The sequence below is a fragment of the Oreochromis aureus genome, linkage group 12, assembly GCF_013358895.1.
Source record: "Oreochromis aureus strain Israel breed Guangdong linkage group 12, ZZ_aureus, whole genome shotgun sequence".
Classification (NCBI taxonomy): Eukaryota; Metazoa; Chordata; class Actinopteri; order Cichliformes; family Cichlidae; genus Oreochromis; species Oreochromis aureus.
In genome coordinates, this window is record NC_052953.1 from 1,917,924 (window position 1) to 1,941,951 (window position 24,028).

Sequence of the window (24,028 nt, forward strand, 5' to 3'; positions counted from 1 at the left end):
ATCAATGTTACTCTTGCTGGAACAAACGCCTAGGAATTTGTATTATAATTCATGAAATATTCAAATTCAGTATCAGTCATTTTATATTATAACCACGTATCCACCCAGGCTCATGGTGGGGCAGGGCTCTGTCCTGGGATGCTTGAGTGAAAGGTAATGTACACCCTGACCAGGTATCCAGTCAGTCACAGTTGTTTTCAGTATTTGGTTAAAAAATATGAGTGAAAACAAAAATCCAACTAGGATTCTTGCATATGATGAATGAAGTCTGTCTTTGACTGTATTGTCCAGCTGATCCATCAAACCCCCAGCAGGTGAACCTTATTCATGACATAACACAGTAACAATGTAAAAAATTAAACAGCAACAGTCTAAATGTAAAGTGCATTCTAAACTCCTCTTCAATAAATGATATGGATGTGCAGTGAGTCATTCAGGACTGTAAAACGTGAACTACAGAACCCAGAGTCTTCATCATTAAATCTCTGGTTGCTTCAGTTTTCTATCCTATCTCAGATACTTTAAAGCAGGGGTAGGCAACCTTTTTGATGGCGAGTGCCATCTAAAATTTCCTCAAAGGTCAAAGTGCCATATCAACCGTTGCATTAACAAGAAATTTATTTACAACAATAACAATTGCATTAACAATATGTAACAGCATATCAACAGTTACACACCATAGAATAACTTTATAGAACTATATTTGCTGACAGATGTTGGCAAAGTGCAGATCAGCTATTTTCAAAAAACACTTTTTATACATAACAAAAACACCATAACAGCAAAGGAACTGTACAACAGAAAATGCAAATCCTGTTTATGGTCTCCTCACAACAGTGAAAAGAAAAAATAAACTGGGCTAATATGACATTTGTTAATACAGGGATATGCATGTTAATGTGATCCCTGTCCCTGCTTTGTATTTGCCAGTTGTGTTATCTGGGGATCACATTTTGTAACTTTAAGGAGCACACAGGTCTCTGAGTGTCCAGCAGTCAGACGGCAACGGGAGGCGCTAAGGACACTCTTCATGTGAGAGAAAATTTGCTCACAGAGATAGGTAGAGCCAAATACTGTCAATAGGGCCTGTGCAATGTTCTTAAGACAGTTAAACTTGTCTGGTAGTGATGTCCAGCAAGTGTAGATGCAAGCTCCATGATCACGCGCAGCTGTGGATTCTAGCTGCGTTCGTAGTTCTGCGAACTTTGTCACCCACAGAGTCGAGCTTTTCAGTTCAATCAGCTGCATTTCCATGTCATCTGTGTCCAGCCATTTAAAAAGAGACAAATCCAGCTGCTGATTAAAGCTTTCTGGCTTGATAAGAAAAGAAAACATCGGACCATACACCTGAAAGTCCCGAAAACGCGTTCTGAATTCTTTCTCGAGTCTTTGGACGTACCCGTGTATTTCCGTGGTGCTGATGCTGCGCTGTGCGGACAGCTCCCTGAGGCGTTTGAAGTAGCGGAACGTGGAAGTTTCAACATCGCTGGAAAAAACTGCCAGTTTTTGAACGAAAGCTTCCCACGTGTCGCGCATATCTAAAACAGTTTGTCCGGATCCCTGCAGTTTGAGATTAAGCTCGTTGAGGTGTCCCGTTATATCAGCGAGAAAGAAAAGTTTTTCAACCCACTTCTCGTCTTCGAGTTCGGGATGGCTTTGCCCCTTTTCTGCCAGAAATTTTTTACCACATCAAAACAATCCACAAATCGTTCCAGAACCTTTCCACAGCTAAGCCATCTGACCGCACAGTGGAGCGGGATGTCTTTGCATGAGCTATCCATCTCCTCAAGCAGAGACTGGAATTGGCGGTGAGTCAAAGGAGATCGCTTAACTATAAAGTTCACGACTTTTGCCACTGTGGCCATGACTTCATGAAGATCTGAATTTGATATCTTGGCACACAGGTTTTCTTGGTGTATTATACAGTGTAGTTTCATGATGGGATGGCCAACTTGTTCCTCAATTAAGGTAACAGCGCCCCTGTGTTTCCCAACCATAGCGGGCGCACCATCAGTTGTCACAGCAAAAATCTTTGTAATGTCAATGCCTCGCTCATCAAAACACTCCTTAAAAACTTTGGCAATATCCTCACCTCGCGTTGTTTCAGGCATCGGGGTTAAACAGAAGAGTTCCTCTTGTACTGCCACATCACAGTATCTTACCATAACAGCCAAACGTGGAACGTCATTGATATCAACGCTTTCGTCCAAAGCTACACTAAACACCTGGTCTTCTTTCAAACCAGCTGTTTGTTGGGCTTTGACATTGTCACCCATTTCCTGGATGCGTCGTTCCACAGTTCTGGCTGATGCAGGTATGTCTTGTATCCTTTCTTTAATTGCATCTTTGTTTGGAAGCCCAGTAAATAACACTTCTGAGCTTGAGAGAAAAGCCTCCTTAACAAATTCTCCGTCTGTAAACGGCTTTCCATGTTTAGCAATACAGTGTGCAATACGATAACTTGCTTCAGTTCCATGATGTTTTGCAGCTGTAAAAATTTTTAGAGTACTTGCTTGTTTAGCATATCTTGACACAGCACGTGTAATTGATTCAACTTTCTCTGCCTCATCCTTGAAGGATTTTTGATGTTTCGTCTCAAAATGTCGTTTAACACTGGAAGTCCGGCAAACAACACTCTCGAGGCAAAGGGCACATACAGCACGATCTTTCTGTTGCACAAATCCCCAGTCGTCCGTCCAAATTGGCATAAAAGACCGGGAATCATCTTTTTTGGCTCGCTTCGAGGCCATAATTCACAGGACTGGCTAGCTAGCTACATCCCTCTCGTCTGTGTAATTTTTAGCCAGTTACAAGTAAAACAAGGAGGTGGGGCTTTACCGTTACCAAAAAAAAAAAAAAAAAAATCATCGGGCCACCGAGCAAATGCCCGATGGCCAGTCCAGCTATGGTCGTACGTGCCATCAGTTAACCCTTCGCGTGCCAACGGTGGCACGCGTGCCTAGGGTTGCCGACCCCTGCTTTAAAGGTTTTAGTAAAGTTGCATTCTCATGGTGAGGCAAAGTGCTTTATGTGTGTGTGCGTGCGTGTCATGAACGGCTATAAAAGCCCTTTAATTACAGAACAAAGCGGGGTTTGAGTTCAAGTTACGGCAGACTGGCGCTACTTCTAAACGGAACGCAGCCTTCCTACGGCGGACAGCTAATAACAGGAATCGGGACGCGGTCCACCCTAGTCCACAGCAACCACCATAGCAACCGCCTAGCATGTCTTTAAAAACATATTCTGTCTTCATAACTATCAAAAACGTGAAATGATTTGCAAAGCGTGAAAGTGTTACAGCTGCAGAGAGCTATGGCGGTATCTTTGGAAGCTGTTTACATAGCTAATAATATACGATGTAACCATGGAGACAGTCAGTCACGTGAGCTAGCGGTGCACGTTTACTACAGGGAATAAGGTGATTGTGTGCACAGCGTCCACACGCTGCAGAGGGTAAAGACATTACTTCAATATTGTTTTATATTTATATATATTTGCCTTCTGCTGACCATCACCTCAGGCTCACCATTACAGTTTCAGCATACAAATGCACACTGTTAAATATCAAAAAAATCATGTCTCCAAAATAACCACAGCTGTTCATGTTTGTCATTATAGTTTTAATTGTAAGAAAATTGTGAACTTCATATTGTGTATCAAATCAAAGAACATTTGACAAGTCTGAGTCATTTCTTTGCCCTATGAGAGCTGGAATAAATATATATCCTGACAGTTACAGTTGAAACAGCAGAAACAGGTAGAAATGGGCTCAGATTAATCTTTGCTTAGTCAGATACCTCCTGTGTTCAGTCCATCATATTAAAAAACAAACAATAGCACGATCTGTGTGATTTTGCATCCATTTCCAAATCGTAGTCAAGCAGCCCAGTCTCATACATAGGTAACAGAAATGTCTCTAACGTAGACGTGTACAGTGTAGTGTAAGCATTAAAAGATCATAAAGGAAACACTAACATTTATGTGAAACTAATTGTAATAAAAAATGAACAGGTGCTTTATAGATTTAAAAAGAAAGAATCTGAAAACAACACTTTTTTTGGTCTAAGTGGTCAAAGTAGAAAACAGAACTGATGTTCAAGAACAAACCGTAGCTGCACTAATATTACACATCTCCATTGTTGTGGTGAACAATGTTGCTTTTAAAACCACATGCAGTGTGTGACCATGACTGTCCACTGAGACCATGAACGCCACTTCGCTGAAGCATTCTTCTCCTTCTTCTTCTTCTTCCCATCAGAATGGAAGCAGACAGAGCACGAGCTGCTTTGATCTACTGAAAGGAAAAAGCAGAACATCTGAGCTGAAACCATTAAGATAGAAACAATCGTTCAATGCAGTCTCTCAGGTAGCTTAGCCTGTTACAACTGTTGATACAAGCTAAATATAGTTAACACACAGTGTTAGGGAACTCCAGTGTGGGAACTAGCAGCTTTAGGTTTGTAGTCATTTAACTTTCATCCATCTATCCATTTAATTCAGGAGGAAGAAATGTCAGGTTGGTGCAGGCTGGCATTTGCTCCCATGCTGTCTTTAACCAAATGACTTGGTTCACTTTATGGCTGGGCTGTATGTGGGGTTATATCATGTTATTTGGGCAGGAGTACCTGTCCCCTGTTAGGCTTAGAAAGTTTCTCCATAAGCAGAGCTTCTAACTCTTATAGCTTCTAGCACATCTGTAGCTGTGCAGGCTGACAGGTTTTTGGTGGCTCTTTTTACCCCACACTGGTTGTGAGTGTGTAAATAGACCCACTAGTTCTTTTGGGTTGCAGTTTACTTGGGAGGAAGGGGTGGGTCTGCCAGGACTAGATGAATAACAATTATCTGGGATACATAAATTTCATAATGCATGCAGACATCTCTATCAATTAAACCTGGCCTGAGGGCTGCCATTTTTTACATTCAGTTATTTCTCTTAGAAATGTTGGATCTAAATAATGAATGTGTTACAGTTAAACTGAACTGGTCAGTGTAAATGGCTCATTGGGACAAAGAAACCTTTAAATTAAATACCATCACCTGATATCGAGTGTCAAACAATATCAAAGCTGTAAAAGCTGTTTACAGTCAGAATTTATAAAAACTATGATTGTAAATAAATTCAAACTAGTGAGCTTTTCTCTTTGTGCTGAATATCAACACTGTGACTTCTTAGGCTGTAAGCTTTACTTCAGCACAGTTGTAGAAGCCGTCACTCCAAATGTCTTTTGATAACAAGAAAAAAATACCTTTTCAGTCCACGGCCAGAAGTTCTTCTCCAAACACCTTCTGCCATCAGCTTTGTCTGCTGGTTTGAAGACAATAAACCACAAAAAGATGATTTAGTCACTTTGTCTGCATCATGCAGCTCGAATGTGTCGTGTAACAATGTTGAATAGCCGTCGTTATCCCTCTGCTGTGTCAGTAGGATTGTACTGTACAGCATCTCATTGATATGTGAGGAATGCTAATGTAACACGATAACAGACGTCTGGTCTTACATCATTAAAATATAAAGGGCAGGAGATATTTAGATATTTTTATATTTATATTTATATTTTATAGCTAACAGATATTACTAAATAGATAGAATTTACTAAATAGCTGGATGAACATGAAAAATATGTCCATAATCACAAATGACCATGAGAGCCAGTAGAATTAATTCAATTGGACACTCAAAAGACGTCCTTAAATGCTCTTTAAGTGGCAGAACAAACAAACAAACAGTTAATCGCTTACTTGAGATGAAATCTGCTCAGCTACTTTGAAAACAGCTTCTAACTGGTTCCTCCTTTAACAGGATGACCTCTCAGGGGTAAGGCCATCATGCAGTCCAGCAACCTTTATGGTTCTGCTTTGATTCACCAGGAACTATTAGGGAAACCTTTCAGCGCCTCCTGTGAAAGACAGGCATAAACACAAACATTTATTAACATGTTCCACAGTCTTCCAGTTTGATTTTCTCATCCTGTGGACAACAACGTACAGAGATGCAGGTTTATGTTAACTTTTGTAAGGTTTCTTTACTGAACACATCCAGCTGCAGCTCCACTGTGATCCTGCAGGGCTCGCAAAATCGCTAGCCCGACGTCCCGGGGCAGCGATTTTTCCAGTCGGGCTACCAAAATCTATCTCAGCCCTGCCCGTCGGGCTATCATAGGAAGGGAAAATATGTGTCAATGCTTTTGCATTCTTTAGAAAATGTAGCTGAGTAATTATGTCATTGGCATCGATGAGCCACTGCCAATATGTGACATATCGAAATCGTGTTTGAATTTGTGCTTGTTTTTTGCTTTCACTTTGCGATCGTGTGAACTGTGTGTAGAGAGCGGCAGCACTGATTGGTGAGTGACGATTAATTGCGCACCAATTCCTCTGACATCGTCTTATCACTCATTAGCTTACTATTCAAACCTGACAAGTGAAATCTCCCACAGCAAGCTTAAACATGTGAGAGGTTGACTGCGCAGAGAATCGCTGACCGTTATGTAAGTACGTGTGTAAAAGCAGCAGGATTTACGCAGGTATTTTAGTTCTGCTGAGCCAAATAAGACAGGTCAGGGTGAAGAAGGGGCAGCCAAATAAAAGCCGACCACAAAACGGAAAAGTTATGACAAATCAGATTATGAGGCAAAAAGAAAGCTCAGCTTTTTTGGTTTCATGGACAAAAGAATTTCTGTAGCTGGAATATGATGAGCTAAATAACATCATGTTCTGCCGGGTGTGTCGTGAGTTTCATTTCATTTGAGTCGACAAGCGCCTTTGTAACTGGGACCAGTAATTTTAAGAAAGACCCCATCAGAACCCATGAGAAACGCAAGAAATGCATTATACTGCAAATGAGGCTAATCAAAAGCAGCTGTGTCCTGGGGAGAGAGGAGAGTGAGAGAAACAGAGGGGGTAGGAGTGGCAAGAGAGGAGGAGGCGGGGAAAAACACCACGCCCACACAAGGGCAGTTTCAGGAGGCCCAGCTAGGGCCGTAACACCCAGTCTGCAATATCTTTCCCAGAACAAACAGCAATTACAAAAAACATACTAAAAATAAACCAAGCACAAGCAGAAGTCCTGAAAAATCTTTCAAAAGCGTACTATGTTGCAAAGAGTGAACTACCATTGGCCAAATTTAGCAGTTTTGCAAACTTCAAAAAGCAAATGGCCTCGATCTTGGTTCCACTTACCTCTTACCCGTGACTTCAGTGGAATTTTCAGATTCAGGATCTGACACAGACTGATTCACACAGTTCTTACAAGTTCATAGAAATTTCTGTTCAATTAGAACCAAGTATTTGAGTTGCTGATTGTAATTTTTATACAGTTGTTGTGATTTGTATTTAACAATTTTCTGATTAATTTTTGTTTCCGTTACAATATTATACTTTAATGTATAATATTGTAAAGGAAACAAAACATTAAAAAATTGCTCTCTTTTTTATTCGGGCTACTTAAATTTATTTTGGGTTACCAAAAACTGAAGAGTGCCTGCCCGAAGGGCTACCAGAGATTTTGAAATTTTGCGAGCCCTGTCCTGAACTGGATAAGCACTTAAGAAAATGTGTCAATAAATGGACAAACATCAACTTACTATATTTATCCAAACAGACTGGACCAATAATGCTTCACTGAGTTAGAGACTTTAACAGTCTCTTCTATGTAAGAATGTCTCGTGCTGATAGACCTGCAAACTTGACAACAAAGGTTTTTCAGACTACATGTAGCTGTCCTCTATGTCAGCTAACACATTTACATTCATGTCACACTTATTTCTGCTTTCCCATTTTTATCATTATTACTTACATTTTGATTGGATACCTTGAGTTTGTAAATGATCAGATTACATAATTGGAATACAATTCAATACAATTCATGTATCCAATTCAAGGTCGCGGGAGGATGAAGCCTATCCCAGCTGATACAGGACAAAGACAGGCTGCCAGTTATCGCAGGGCTAAGACAATACGTGTAACAGAAAATCCACTTAAATGTTTGATATTGTTAGATTTGTATTGTTTATTGCCATTTATGCTTAGAAATATTTACTCATATATGCTTAGAAGTATATAATTGATTGTGTAGTGATAGGAGGTTTGATCCTTAATAGTCTGTAACAACTCTGTGTAGCATGAAGAGAGGAGTGTGTTCACTCCTCTTCAGAGTGTTCTGGCATAGATCACACACCTCCTAGGAGAGGTCGTATCTTCTCTTGCTGATATATAGTATAACAAACACACGTATATCTGTTTGAGTCTAAGAGCCTTTTGTTTAGATGGACCGCTAGACTCCTGGCACCAGCTTTGGGGAGTCACATTCCACACACACACACACACACACACACACACACACACACACACACACACACACACTCACACACACACAGGGTATTCTTTGTTCACATGCATACCTATATAAGATGTCATATGTTAATGACCCTATGCATATTCATGTAACCACAATAAAAGGAGTGCTATGGGGAACCTGGCTGAGAGTCAAGTGGGTGGAACGACACTTGGCTCCAGGCAGGCTTCCCTCATGCATGAGTACTACAAAGAACTTTGGCTACTTGTGTCTTGTTTTTGCTGTGTAGCAAATTGTCCTGAACGTTCCAGCGAATAGGTTTATGCTACAAACCTATCATTAATTGGTCCTTCGAGAGCCGGATCCTTGGAATTGACATTCACCAAGGGGAGAAAGAGACACACCGAAAGACGTCAGCCAGGATTTATAGAGGTCCTGCAGCAAAGACCCGAGACGTGAGAATTCGTCATCGGGCCAGTGGATTAGCCGTCTGTTTTTCTCCTCGATGGATGACGATTGACAGGATCTGACGGGACTGATGCTGCACGCAATAAGCAACACCAAGTAAGTCTGTGAAGATTCTCAGTCATCCAGGTCATCGTAGTCAAAGGAGTTTGCAAAGAAAAAAGCGTCTGGACTTCTTTAAGTTGCTTGAAGACGTTTCACCTCTCATCCGAGAAGCTTCTTCAGTTCTAAGGTCAAATGGCCGAGAGTCCCAGATTTAAACCCAGTGGGAGTATCCCCCCCAAGGAGGGACAAAGGACCCCCTGGTGATCCTCTAATCACATGCGCCAAGGTGTGAAAGTGGGTGTGGGACCTAATCAGCCAGGGTTTCGGGTGAGCCCATTGTGAAACCTGGCCCCACCTCTTCATGTGAATTCCTGAGAATTTACTCCCGGCAGTGCGAGGTATTTATATGCTCATAACTGTAATCACCGTAAACCAGTCGTTGGAGAATGTCAAATGTTAGAAGTTGTCAGAAAACACAGCAGCCTTGAAGAGCGTGCAGAGAAGGCCAGCCCACATCAGCAGCAGTTAAGCTATGCTCTGGTGAATGGCTTTCACCCACCCATTGCTGATTTCATCGGAAAACAAAAATGTTAATCATAACTCTGACGGGTCCGCTGAATGTATGAACTGGACCCGCCATGTACAAGAAGCAATTAAGGAAACACAGAAGAAGTCACAAAGCTCTGCGGCCGCTGCCTTCTTAGTAGACGAGATCTTTTTCCAGGGGCAAAACAGAGAGCAGAATAGAGGCAAGAATGGAGGAAGTAGAGATAGGCGGAGACCTAGGGGCGGACAAAAGCGAAGGAATGAAAAGTGTTACAGGTGTGGGGACATAGGTCACTATGCTAGAGAGTGTCCTAAGCGCAAGCCTGAGTAACCCCACCTGTAATAAATGATTAGTACCCATCAAAACTGCCAATACACACACATGTTTAGATTATTTTTTTTTAGCTTGCCCTGATCAACAACAGCCGTGCTCCAGACCACAGATTTAATTGAGGTGGATAAGTGTTAAAAGCAATCTGCATTAAGCTTAAGGTTGCTCAAATTCAGTACAATGACATATGAGATGAAGTAAAATAGGCAAATATTTTACCTAATTACGTGCATAGAGGCACTTGACCTGTTTGAAAACTGTCATCCTAATATGAGCCATTGTTGAGATATAGAGCACACCTGTGAAAACAACTATTATGCTGAACCCTGTGTGAAACAGCTGAAAACTACATGATGGAGAAGCTGAGTTGAATATGAAAATGTAAGTCTTTGCCACTGTGGGCAAAGCACGCAACCACGGTGTGAGGTTGTCTTGCTGTCTCTTCTGAGCTGATGAGCAAGCTACACATTATCAGATCAGGAGCTGGCTGAGAACTCATCAAAGAAAGGGGAAGAGAACTATGATAACTCGAGTATGTAGCGTATCCGTGAGTTCAGCTTCTTTCAGATGCGCAGCAGTTTTCCTGCATCTTGACTCATGTGTGTAGAGTGTTCATAGCATCAGCATCATGTTTTTGTTTATTTGTTTTGTTGGGTTGAAAAATAATTAAATAAACTTGTGATCATACTTATGGATCACCATGGCACATATCATCAGCCATATGGTCTATTTATGCAGATGAAAAAAGTGAGTGTGAATGTGCCTGACGTCGCAGTGTGTGTGCGTTGTGTAAACGTAATTGTCACAAATTGTGAGAGCGGTCATTCTGCAGGTCACCAGCTAGTGTAAAGAAAAAAAGAGTAAAAAAGAGACAAAATCTACATTGTAGATGGAAAATCATAGGAAAAAGGTTTTGTGTTTATTAGCCAAGAATAACTACAATCTCATTTTCTGCTTTTAAGAGGGGAGAGTTCTGTGTGTTGGTTAAGCAGTGATAATAATAATGGAAATGTCTTAGTTTTGTCACTTTCAGATGAAAAGCAGACCTGGATCGATTTTCCACATGCAGCAGTCGGAATAAAGTTATAGTTTAACACTATTGGAAATGTTCAGGCCAATTTTTGGCTAACTTATGTACAGCACCATGTGTTCCTCATCCTCATAAGCGAGCTCTCACTCCTCCCTGAAGACAAGGAATGCAGTTCCAAGAGCAATAACATGGCAGATAAAGAGAAAGCAGCAAATCCTGAGCAAAGAGACCCAGCAAGCAGCAGCAGTGTGGACAAACAGCATCGGAGAAGAAGAGCAAACCATCATCCTGACTGGATGAATGGCACTGTGTTTCCAGCAAGCTGCAAAGTCACTGTGCTTGTGAAAAGAACGTTTGAGGAGAACTGAGGAGACTGTTGGAGGTTGACATTTGCCACTTTCGGAGTAAAATGGCAAGAAGAGACAGTGAAACAGGACAAAGCTGAAGAAGAACTGCCGGCTATTGGACTGTTGAAGTGGGAGAGGACAACAGAGTGGGAGCAGTAGGTGAGAACACAGAGGAATGCTGGTGTTTAATGTGGGAAATCAAAATTTGGGTTAGCAAACCTGGGGAAAAGAAAACTGACTGCTTAAGTGGAAAATTGTGAAGGAATCTGAACCACTGCAAAAAGAAACATATACAAAATCACACACACAAGCAGAACATGCATTAACCCTACTAACACAAACACAAGAGAGCCCATGAAGATTAGGCAGCATCTTGAGCATGTGAGTCTGTTTATCACCTGGTGTGATGCAAAGACCAGTGGACTCATAGCACGTTAGTTAAGAAAGGATCAAATAATAGCAGAGGAGTGTGTAGGAAAGGCAGCTTTAAGAACATGCCCTGCTGGAGATGCAGCTCCACAGACATCGATTAAACCTGCCTAATAACACAAACACACATGCAATGAAGATCAGCTTGTTATCTCTCATCAGTGTTAAAATAGTGTAAATTTAACAGACACTTGTTATCAAATGCTGAATTTATCCAATGCTGACAGTTAACTCTCTAGGTTGCAGGACAACAGTTTAATTTTTGTGGGAAAAAAGATTCTGGTTTGACCAACCAGTGATCAGACAATAAATTTAGTTGTTAATATAGTAAATTGGGAGATGCTTTCTGCCTGACTGATGCAGCACAAGTAATTTACTGTATGAGGGAAATTCTATTTTTGTGATAATATTTTGAACATGCATTTCTGTTGTTCTGTCATCTTAGTGGGTTAATAGCTGAGATGCAAATTAGTTGATGGTTCTTAGATTAATGAAAGGTGATTGAATTCTAGCACGAGTGAATGGGATGTGTTGGAGTTTGTTAGAGTGGAGACTCTAAAACACTGAGTTTCCTGTTGTGATGTGCGAGTGAATCCTGCACCCAGATACACAACTCTGAATACATGAGAACAAACTTCTTTTGCGAAATGCATGACAACATGTCACATGTTTTATGATGACGGGAAAAAGGAAAACTAAATAAAATTTGTGGCCTAAATGAGTGAAGAGCACAGACATAGGGATTAAATTCATAGCTAATAAGACATGAGGCTTATGTTGTGTGTTGTGCGGCTGATGGTTGGTTTGGAGTTTATCTAGCTGATGATTTTTCTTTTGTTGTGAAGTTGAGCCTGCCAATTAGTATGATGGTATGATAAGATGAGGAGCATGTGTCATGACTTAACGAGGCCTTTTTATTTTGATACTTTCACAGCGCACTGAAAGTTTTGTTTGATCATCTCTGTTTGAGCAGATCTGCACGATTACAACTGAAGCGCTATACGACATGTCGAGAAAATTGTTGCAAGTGAGTTTCTCCAAAAGATTACAATGGGCTCTGGAGAAAGTCACTTATATGGGACAATTAGAAAATAGGTCCCTACCCAAAAAAGGATTAAGCGAGATAATCCAATATAAAGTTCTTCTTTTCTTTTTGAAATGACATCATTTTGCTGAGAAGTGGAAATGAAAATGCGACAATAATTTCCACTGTCAGCAAAGAACGAATGAATGAATGCATGAATGAGTGAGAGAAAATAAAACTGACTGACTGGTAAAAGCGGACAGAAGCTGACAGACTGACTGACATCACTGTGCGAAGTTAACCCCCACCTGACAAAGGTGCAGATGAATCTATGTGTGTTTCTTTTTACAGGAGCAGAAAAATGACAACAACATTCGAGGTTGCGTGACGATTTAACCTTTTAAATGCCACTCTCTGTGTCTGTGCATCTACCAGGGGTGTTATTCACTACCTTGTGTTGTTCACAGAGGTAACTGTGAGAAAGTGTGTATACACCTGCGCAGCGCTAACTTTTCTACAGCATTACAGTTTTTCATGTGATTTGATCATGTGATTTATACCAGGATAGCTGGTTGATGTTTTCTACTACAGGATTACTGGGTTTATGAGTGAAGGGAACTGTGTTTACAGGTTATGAGTTGGTGATGCTGTTACACTGTGTTTTTGGGAAAATGTGAAGGTTACTTTGACGATGTGAATAACGTGAAACATTTCCTGTGTTGAAACTAGTGTCACTTCTTTCCGCAGCTATGGATGGCTAACTTTATGGTCTTTTTATAGCACCTCTGGAACCTGTCAACTTCTGCCTGACCTCCAGGATTGTCCATGTGTGTTGCTGATGTTTGTTTTTTCTAAGAGTGCATGTAGAGGATTCAGCAGAGACGGACAAGTAACATGAGAAAGCCACTAAGAGATGCAGTGTTTATGGAATAGTTTAATATGGGGCTCATTAGCTGGCCACTACTGAGCTCCTAGTGATAGCTGAGTGGATTACATTAATGTTAACGGAGTACATGGGATGATCCATGTTTGGGGCGAATTATGGTAATAATTGTAGTTTACTGATTTGAGAAAACCTGCACATGATACTTGTCCTGTTGATGCTGAGTGCTTTATTACTCTTATGATACAATTGTTTATAAGTGTGAAGTTTGATTTCACTTCCAGATCTTGTTTTCCAGGCCATGATGGTGTGTATGCAGGCTCCAGGCGGAGCCAGATGTGAAGCAAACTTATTATGCAAAACACACTAACATCTTTTACTGCAGGGTTATAGGTCCGGGGTGGTGCTGCTCCAGAGGGGGAGTGTTGGGAAGGAAGTATTATTTTTTGTTATTTTTATTATTTCCATTTATTATTTTATTTTTATTAATTCTATTTTTATTATTTTGTTATTACTGTCATTACTGTTGCATCATAATCATATAGCAAGCCTTTGCATTGACACATTTATTGAAGTATTGATACTGCATTCATAGGTTTAAATATATTAGCCTTTAGTACAGGTCTAGTAAGAATCACTTTAAATTGCTGAGCTGCAGGGACAGGAAATATACTCTGTGCCAAAATGAGACAGGAAACACTTCTGCAAGGCTTGCAGAAGTGAAACTAAAAGCAGTCTGAGTTGGTTTGTCATTTTATTATGCATTTATATCTCTGATTAAGCTTTGATTAAGTTTTAAGTAGTGGTATTAGATTGAAACATTTGTTTTATACATTTTACATAGAAGTTAAGATCATCACAACACAGGATGGCCTTAGCCTGGTTGCCTAAGTTGAGGTCAACTAAGGTGCAGAGAGCATATGCAAACTCTGTGCACGCACAGACAGACATACACCCACATACACACACACACTGTTAGGGTGTAGGTGAAAGTTGACTGATGAAGCAGTAGATGCACGATGCGAGAGCTGAGCTGGCTTACGGGAAACCACCGGGGAGAAGATGGAAGCCAGTGTCCTTTTAATTGTGTCACAAGTTGTCAAATAGAACATTTGTGGTTTTGAAACTGATGTATGTGATGACGCAATGAGGGGGCGTCACTCTGATGCATATAAAACTGTATTTTGATGTTTGGAGGATGAGATTTTGGGGCTGTCTGCTCATAGAGTCCGCTCATTCTCCCACGCGTGTCATTTCATTAAAATCATCGTCTTTACCCTTTGGACCAGTGTGGTTACTTGCATTCTGCCTGTATTTACTTCCCTATATTTTTGAACCTTAACAGGAGACGCCCTGATGTTGCCTGGGATATGATCTAGCTAACCTTTTTCTTTCAGACAGGAATCTAGGTTTGATGAGTTGACTCATGGGAGTGTCCATGCGTCAAGAGGAGGGGTCCAGAATTACAGAGTTACATGAAACTATGTTTTCTATGTTTTCTAAACTATGTTTTTATGATTTTTGTGTGATTAACAGTTAGTCAGCGGGTATTAAACCTATGTAAGTGGTGCATCTGTGTTCAGATGAGGCTTTGATGGTCCATAAATGAAGCTCACTGAACTAAAGAATGTGGTTTGATGATGATTGACATGCTTTCCAAATAGAAGTTTTTCCTCCTAGCAAGGAAATACAGGTGCAGCAGTTAAAGTATTGCTGAAAGGATCTCCTGAGAAATCTTCAGAGGCCCAGTGAGAAGCAAGAACGCATTCCAGGCAGAGCTGACAGCCCAGGCAGTGGTTGAGGTCAAAGGTCGAGCTGTTTGGGGCCCATCATGAGATCAGACTTTGGAGCCACAGCAAGGACCACGAAGCTGCGAAGGATGAGAGCTGTGCCAAGGGGGCTTTCCAGAGGCCAACAGAGAAGATTGTGGACGACAGACGGGCACCTGAAGGATGAGGGGAGCGTGCCAAGCTCCATCGACAGCGCAGGCGGAGTTCGAGGATGGCATCATGATTCTGTGAAAAGCACAGGAACCAGACGCTATGGTGGTGATGACAGCAGTTTCCTATGAACATCACCTAATGCTGTGTCACTATACTGTGCATACGATTACACACTGAAGACTGCTGGGATCATAACAGCAGTAAGATAACTGGATCCAGCACCCTTTCCACAGAGGGTTTTCCTGTAGAGGATGGACAATGGAGGAGTCATAAATATCCCCCACAGGACAGAGGCCTGAAGTGAGGTGATGGGGTTGGCAGAGGCCATAAAACTAGAGTGCTGAAGAGGTCTGCAGCTTTCAAGATAGCTGAGACCCATGTTGACAAACGGCAAACTCAACTGGTATGTTTGAATGTCTATTCTACATACATTTGGACTCTGGTCCTATGAACAGTGATGGAAACAACTGGAAGACACATTTATGACGCCCTGCAGAACTTAAACCACTCTGCAGAGAGACGTGTGACTTACATGTCTTGCAGAGGAGCACAACCAAGCTGGAGTGATCTTGAAAATGTTAATTTCTCTTTTGACCATTAGCAATTCATTTGTTTGCTTGTAGGATTCAGTTTACCATTGAATGAGATTAATAAGAACTTGGATAACTGCCAATACAATTGTCAAACTGTACGTTTACATATGCTGAGTATAAAAATGTTTGCATTAACACTGACAGACATGAGGTATTCATAACTGGGTACTTTTCTAGCATAATTGCCAAAAGGGGGGAATGTTAGATTTGTATTGTTTATTGCCATTTATGCTTAGAAATATTTACTCATATATGCTTAGAAGTATATAATTGATTGTGTAGTGATAGGAGGTTTGATCCTTAATAGTCTGTAACAACTCTGTGTAGCATGAAGAGGGGAGTGTGTTCACTCCTCTTCAGAGTGTTCTGGCATAGATCACACACCTCCTAGGAGAGGTCGTATCTTCTCTTGCTGATATATAGTATAACAAACACACGTATATCTGTTTGAGTCTAAGAGCCTTTTGTTTAGATGGACCGCTAGACTCCTGGCACCAGCTTTGGGGAGTCACACACACACACACACACACACACACACACACACACACACACACACACAGGGTATTCTTTGTTCACATGCATACCTATATAAGATGTCATATGTTAATGACCCTATGCATATTCATGTAACCACAATAAAAGGAATGCTATGGGGAACCTGGCTGAGAGTCTGACGGAGGTCAAGTGGGTGGAACGACACTTGGCTCCAGGCAGGCCTCCCTCACGCATGAGTAACACAAAGAACTTTGCCTACTTGTGTCTTGTTTTTGCTGTGTAGCAAATTGTCCTGAACGTTCCAGCGAATAGGTTTATGCTACAAACCTATCAGATATTTCTAATAATAGTCATAATTATGACTATTAATTAAAATATTATTTAAAGGTTTCTTTATAAATACATTTTGATTTTTTTTATAACCCCTAGAATATAAACCTGAGCTGAAAACAGAATTGGTCCTAGCACCGAACCCTGTGGAACTCCATAATTAACCTCAGTGTGTGAAGAGGACTCTCCATTTGCATGTACAAATTGGAGTCTATTAGATAGATATGATACAAACCACTGCAGTGCAGTACCTGTAATACCTACAGCATGTTCTAATCGCTCTAATAGGATATTATGGTCGACAGTATCGAACGCAGCACTGAGGTCTAGCAGGACAAGCACAGAGATGAGTCCACTGTCAGAGGCCATAAGAAGATCATTTGTAACCTTCACTAAAGCTGTTTCTGTGCTGTGATGAGCTCTGACACCTGACTGAAACTCTTCAAATAAGCCATTCCTCTGCAGATGATCTGTTAGCTGTTTGACAACTACTCTTTCAAGGATGTTTGATATGAAAGGAAGGTTGGAGATTGGCCTATAATTAGCTAAGACAGCTGGGTCTAGAGATGCTTTTAAGTAAAGGTTTAACTACAGCCAGCTTGAAGGCCTGTGGTACATAGCCGATTATTAGAGATAGGTTGATCATATTTAAGATTGAAGCATTAATTAATGGCAGGACTTCTTTGAGCAGTTTTGTAGGAATGGGGTCTAAAAGACACGTTGATGGTTTGGAGGAAGTAATTATTGAAGTTAACTCAGAAAGATCAATTGGAGAAAAAGAGTCTAACTTAACATCAATGGTACTGAAAGTAGCTGTAGATAATATTACATCTGTGGGATGATTATTGGTAATTTTTCTCTAATGATAAAAATTTTATTTGTGAAGAAGTTCATGAAGTCATTACTAGTTAACGTTAAAGGGATTGTTGGCTCAGTAGAGCTCTGACTTTTGTCAGCCTGGCTACAGTGCTGAAGAGAAACCTGGGGTTGTCCTTATTTTCTTCAATCAGTGATGAATAGTAAGATGTTCTGGCTTTGCGGAGGGCTTTCTTATAAAGCAGCAAACTATTTCTCCAGGCTAAATGATGATCCTCTAAATTTGTGACACGCCATTTCCTCTCCAGCTTACGAGTTATCTGCTTTAGGCTACGTGTTTGAGAGTTATACCACGGAGTCAGGTACTTGGATTTGAGACCTTAGTTTTCACAGGAGCTACAGTATCCAGAGTCGTACGTAGTGAGGAGGTAAAATTATTAACAAGATAATCGACCTCTGTTGGAGTAGCGTTCAGATAGCTGCTCTGCTCTATGTTGGTACAGGGCATTGAAGATGATAACAGTGGGTGGATTATATTCTTAAACTTAGTTACAGCGCTTTCAGAAAGACATCTACTGTGATAAAGTCTACTCTCCACTGCTGTGTAATCAATTATTGTAAATGTAAATGTTATCAGGAAATGATCAGACAGCAGAGGGTTTTCAGGAAACACTGTTAAATGTTCAGTTTCTATGCCATATGTTAAAACAAGATCTAGAGTGTGATTAAAGTGGTGGGTGGGTTCTTTTACATTTTGAGAGAAGCCAATTGAGTCTAATAACAGATTAAATGCCATGTTGAGGCTGTCATTTTAGCATCTACATGGATGTTAAAATCACCCACAATAATTATTTTATCTGAGCTGAGCACTAAATCAGATAAAAAGTCTGAGAAATCAGAGAGAAACTCTGTGTAAGGCCCAGGTGGACGATAGATAATAACAAGTAAGACTGGTTTCTGAGTTTTACAGCTGGGGTGGACGAGGCTAAGCATCAGGCTTTCAAATGAATTAAAAGTCTGTCTGGGTCTTTGGTTGATTAATAGGCTGGTGTGAAAAATTGCTGCCACACTGCCCCCTCGGCCTGTGCTTCGAGGTTTCTGGTAGTTAGAATGACTCGGGGGTGTTGATTCATTTAAACTAACATACTCATCCTGCTGCAACCAGGTTTCTGTAAGGCAGAGTAAATCGATTTGTTGATCAATTATTAAGTCATGTACTAACAGAGACTTGGAGGAGAGAGACCTAATATTTAATAATCCACATTTCACTGTTTTACTCTTTGGTTCAGATGTGGATACTGTATTGTTCTTTCTTTGTGATTTTTATGTTTAAGTTGTTTGTTGCTGGTTTTGGTTTGTTTTTGTCTGTTTGGGAGCTGACACAGTCTCTATGGAGATGGGTTTTTGGGGGGGTAGCAGGAGGAGAGAAGCTGCAGAGAAGCGTGTAAGACTGCAACTCTGCTTCCTGGTCCCAACTCTGGATAGTCATATTTTGGGGGGGTTTAATAAATTTAGCCAGGTTTGGGAACCGCACTTTATTAACCATCCAGTATTGTAGTGGTTTGTCTTCTCGTAAAATTGCGGCCTCTCCAAGATATGTCTCTAACTCTACACTAGAACCTACCGCAGCACTGCCCACCGATGCTGATGCCTGCTCATCTGCAATTTCATCAAACATGCTGTCCAGACTAGTTGTGGGCTGGTCACTGCGTGCTTTTCTTGAAGGTGGTTCATTCAGGTGTTGATCCTCCTGCTTGTCTCCAGGCAACCTTAGCAGCTCAAGTTTTAGCATCTCCTTGGCATTTGCAGCAGTTGTGGTGCTGGAGAAAAATGGTTTTTATATCTAAAACAGAGAAAGAAAAAAGTTAGCTGACAATTGTCTTGCTTACCATTTTTTTTTTTTTTTTTTGCAGTAACACAGTTACATACACAGTCACATTCACATACAGTCAAACAGTTACACACACAGGCACACACTCACCTGGGATCGAGTAGCGTGGCGATGCTATAGAGTGGGTTTTCCTCCACGTCAGTGAACCGCGTCCTGACAACTGCAGCCAAGGTTCCCTTCATTGCTTTGATCCCATGGTCGTCATCAGTCTCCCTTGTTAGAAATCTGTGGAGCACAGTGACGGCTGGAATGACGTCTGCAGCCATGGCATCTGAAGAGCTGACTTTTTGAGTTAACTCCTCGAATGGACCTAGAACAGATATCACCTTCTCCAGCAGTGTCCACTGGTGAGCTGTGAGAGTATCAGGGAGTCCATATTCAGACACAAATATTCCCAGAGCCCGTTTCTGCTCGATCAATGACTGTATCATATAAAAGGTGCTGTTCCAGCGGGTCTGAACGCCTTGCTGGAGCTGCTTCACGGGCTGGTTGATCTGTAATTGAATGTCCTCGAGACGGGAGATGGCTAGAGCAGAATGTTTAAAATGTCCAACTATTTTGCAGCCAACTGCCACTGCATCAGCAACACTCTTCAGTGACAGAAGGCCCTCATGAACAACCAACTGGAGAGTGTGAGCAGTACAAGGTAGGCTGGGCAGCTCAGCATCACTCATGGCCTTTATCATATTTCTTGCGTTGTCCCGGAGCACTATGTGGACGGACATCTTTGGTATATCCCAGGTTTGAAGCATGGTATCGAAAGCAGTTGCGATGGTTTGGCTGGTGTGCGAGCCCCTGAACGACTTTGCATGTAGTGTTACTTGATGACAAACAAACTCCTCATCAATCCACTGCGCCGTTAAACTGAGGAGCGACATCGTTAGTTACAATAATTCACTCATTCTATCATTTACTGAACAGAAACAATGAACAGTTACATGCAGAGATGGGCAGTAATGCGTTACATGTTACTGTAATCCAATTACTTTTTTTCAAGTAACGAGTAAAGTAAGGGATTGCTATCGCAAAAAAGGTAATTAGATTACTATTACTTTCCCGTAAGCACGCTGCGTTACTGCGTTACTAAAACAGTGATTTTTTTTGTGAGTGTCTCATGACAGTGACGTAAGCGAGTGCGACGTTCAAGACAACAGCTGTGTGCAGATCAACAATGGATAATATATTGAGTGTGGAGAGAGTATGAGCGTGCAGAGTTTAAAGCGTGGAAGTACTGACCTTACTTTGAGTTTGATTCTGTAAAAAGTGACAAAAACATTAGCGTCCGCCGTTCACTGCGTGGGAAGAAAACTTCTTTTTACAGCGAAAAAACCCCCCCTAAACGTCCGAGCAAGGACCGAGTAGCTACCAGGGAAATTCCCAGAACTCCAGTTCAGTGACATCTACATGTATCTTGGAGAGAATCGCTCGCTTTACACTGCTGCCAGGATGAGAGCTTACATAGTACAGACAGCTATGTGTATTTTTACATCTGGATGAGAACAAGAAGAAGAATAGTTAAAACAACGGTAGCTAGCTTGAACAAACTACCATAAGTAATTCTTGAACTATGTTGATTTGGACAAATACTACATGAAAAACAGGGCACTTGGTTTGATTTGGCCTGTAAGCTGGGGTTAGGAAAGCTGTGTTCACATGTTGGTGCTGTACTCTGAGCTTTTCTGTCACCTGTAAAAAAACACAACTAAGAGCAAGACAGCTTTCTGGAAGTTAAGCTCAAAGATGTTTAAAGGAAGGCTGGAGGGCAAATGGCCACATTACTGTTTTTGCCCACCAGATGGGCGGGTCCCAGTAGTTCTGCCATCATGTGAATATAATGGATAATTATAACTTCCACCTTAAAATTATGTAGTATGTAGTCCATTAATAGAAATAGATTAATTAATTAATGGCAGGACTTCTTTGGGCAGTCTTGTAGGAATGGGGTCTAAAAGTCACATTGATGGCTTGGAGGAAGTCATTATTGAAGTTAACTCAAAAAGATCAATTAAAGAGAAAGAGCCTAAGGAAATATTAATAGTATTGAAAGTAGCTGAACATAATGTTTCATCTGTGTTTTTAAGAAGAAGAAGAAGAATGTCCTTGGCACCACGATGTCAGAGCCTTCCCTTCATCCATGTAGGCTGCCTTGTTGGAGATGGTGCCCAACACCACTGTGTCGTCAGTGTTTGGCATCCCTCACTACATGACGCAAGCTGTATGAAGCAGCTTTGGCGCGCATATGGCCAGTGGCGAGACCGGCATTGTAGGTGGTCCTGGTGTCCACTGGAGCGCAGATTGATCTGTCCACCCACTGTTTCAGGTTCAGGAATGTCACAACTCGTGCAGTGGGGATTGTTGGAGATTAGACAGTTTAGGCCTCAAATACTTCGGGCCATATTTAAGTATTTTGCTATGATCTTTAATTTGAGTTTCTATTCATAATCTTGATTGTTTTATGTTGTAATGTAAAATAATATGCTCCACAAATTTGTCCTGCTTTGTTAATCTATTGGCTTGTTGTAAAGTGTTGGTAGGTGTTGTAAAGGGGGTGTGTTAGGTACGATGAAAGGTTAAGCAAGTAAGCAGGACGTGGAGCAATGGTTTTCTGATCGTTGTTGGTTATTGTTGTTTAGTTATAACAGAACAGAAATGTAAAAGGAGCCCCCGCTGGAGGCATTTGTTTTGTTCTTTCGGTTTGTATGGAGCAAATAAATGTTTTCCTTTTTTATATTCGCCTTCTTTTTGCGACCGAAAGGTATACAAGCCATCTAAGAAAGGCACGAGTCAGAAACCTTATGTCCTGTAGAAGCGGCAAAGAAGGACCGAAGATTGCAGCTACAGGGATGATATTATGACAGACACTAATGTAAAAAAACATGTAAAAAAATTAAAATGTCCTGTTTATAAGATTGGGGAAACCTGCAGTCAGCTGAGACTGAAGACGTCACTTGGATGAGTGACGAAACGTTTCTCCCACTGAAAACGCTACGTCCAGATGAACAGATTCAATTTTTGGAGATTTACTTACCTGGATGATTGAGCATCCATCAAGACAAACAGTGAAGACAGTTTGCTGCTGTTGAATGCTCAGTAAGGCTTCTACCATCTATGAACAGATCTGAAATGTTGTATGTCATATTATGTTTTAATTTTCTTTTTAGGTTTTATGTCTTATGTTGTCTTATGTTTATGCTGCCCCAGATTAAATGTATACATAGAAGAGCTGAAGTTGCCCACCTGTGGTAAACAGGAAGCTGTGGGTGGAAATATTACTGTATGTATGTACCACATGTATTATGTTCTGTCTGCAGAGTGTGCTGCCTGCAGGAAATGAGACATAGTCAGACGTGGGAACGGTGGGTGAAGCAAGCAGTCTAGCTTTTAAAAATTCTGTTTCTGGCTCATTCTGTGTGATGTGCACTTTGTTTTCTAGATAGATTTAAATAAACAAGATTCAACAGCACTGTGTTTTAGTGTTAGTTAAGCTGGATCATTTTAACATTTTCAACTGTACACAGTGGAGAGAACTGACTTTAAAATAGTTGTAAATGTGTAATGCATGATCAGTGGAGGAATAGCAAAAACTGTATGTAAATGAAACTCACAAATCCATGTTCCCCTTCACACAAACATGAAACTATTTGGACAGAAATGTGCACAACATGAATACATTTTGATTCATACACAGATTTAGAAAGTCACTGATCCAGAAAACCACAACAACATGAAACATGACTTTGAGTATTACTCAGATGAGCTTTTCAACAGTAATGTGGAAATGGCAGGTGCTCTATCAGTCATACACACCAACAGTAGAAGGATGCAGAAACTGCACAAAACAGGAATATTTATATCAGTTCACAGAGTTGAATGTTTGTGCTGTATCTGAGACTAATAACAAAGACTATGATGTGGGACTAGATGGATTTGAGTAGTTTAAAGTTAAAAGGACCAATAGAAATGGAGAAGGAGTTGCCCTGTCTGTTGGTGGAAAGCATCCCTCGCACCACAGAAAACATGTTTTTAACTTCAGAAACTGTGACCTTTAGTTAGTTTAATGTTTTCTCTGCGTTGTTTGGGTCCTTATTCTTATCCGGGCGCCGGGACAAGGAGCTCAGACCTTCCTCTCCCTGCCCACCTCCTTGAGGTTATCTGGCTCCTTACATTTTAAATATGATGATCCTAGCAAAACACATTAGGCTTTAAAATGAACAATGCTTTGTAATAAAAACAATACAAACTATACAATTAAGTATAGGTTCTACCTTACAATATAAAGCACTTTGAGGCGACTGTTGTTGTGATTTCGCACTGTATAAATAAAATTGAATTTAATTAACAAAACTCTGAAGAGGGTAATTAGATGCAGTAAATATAAAAGGGGAGATAATCATCTGTGATCCAGTTACAGACCAATTTTTCTGCTTTCCCACAATAAAGAAAATCATTATCATTTAAAGCTTCATCTTTCTTTCAGAAAGCTTCCTGTTTATTGCTTTCTTGCTGTAGTCATGTGCAGGGGCAGGCTAACACCACCCACACAGAACATCAAACCCACCAAAAGTTG

At 40.8% G+C, this 24,028-nt stretch overlaps 1 long non-coding RNA gene across 2 annotated transcripts; it reads right to left on the reverse strand.

Annotated features, from left to right (window-relative positions):
* Window positions 1-3,599: 3,599 nt before the first annotated feature.
* LOC120443064 lies at window positions 3,600-23,947 on the reverse strand. 2 transcript variants are annotated; one of them, XR_005615113.1, is made up of 6 exons: window positions 20,698-23,947; window positions 19,552-20,325; window positions 19,195-19,413; window positions 5,740-5,897; window positions 5,247-5,302; window positions 3,600-4,294 (listed from the first exon to the last, which is right to left on the reverse strand). It is a non-coding gene; the product is annotated as an uncharacterized LOC120443064 (long non-coding RNA). The 2 variants fall into 2 exon arrangements; XR_005615112.1 differs by having other exon boundaries at window positions 5,247-5,305.
* Between the last annotated feature and the right edge of the window lie 81 nt (window positions 23,948-24,028).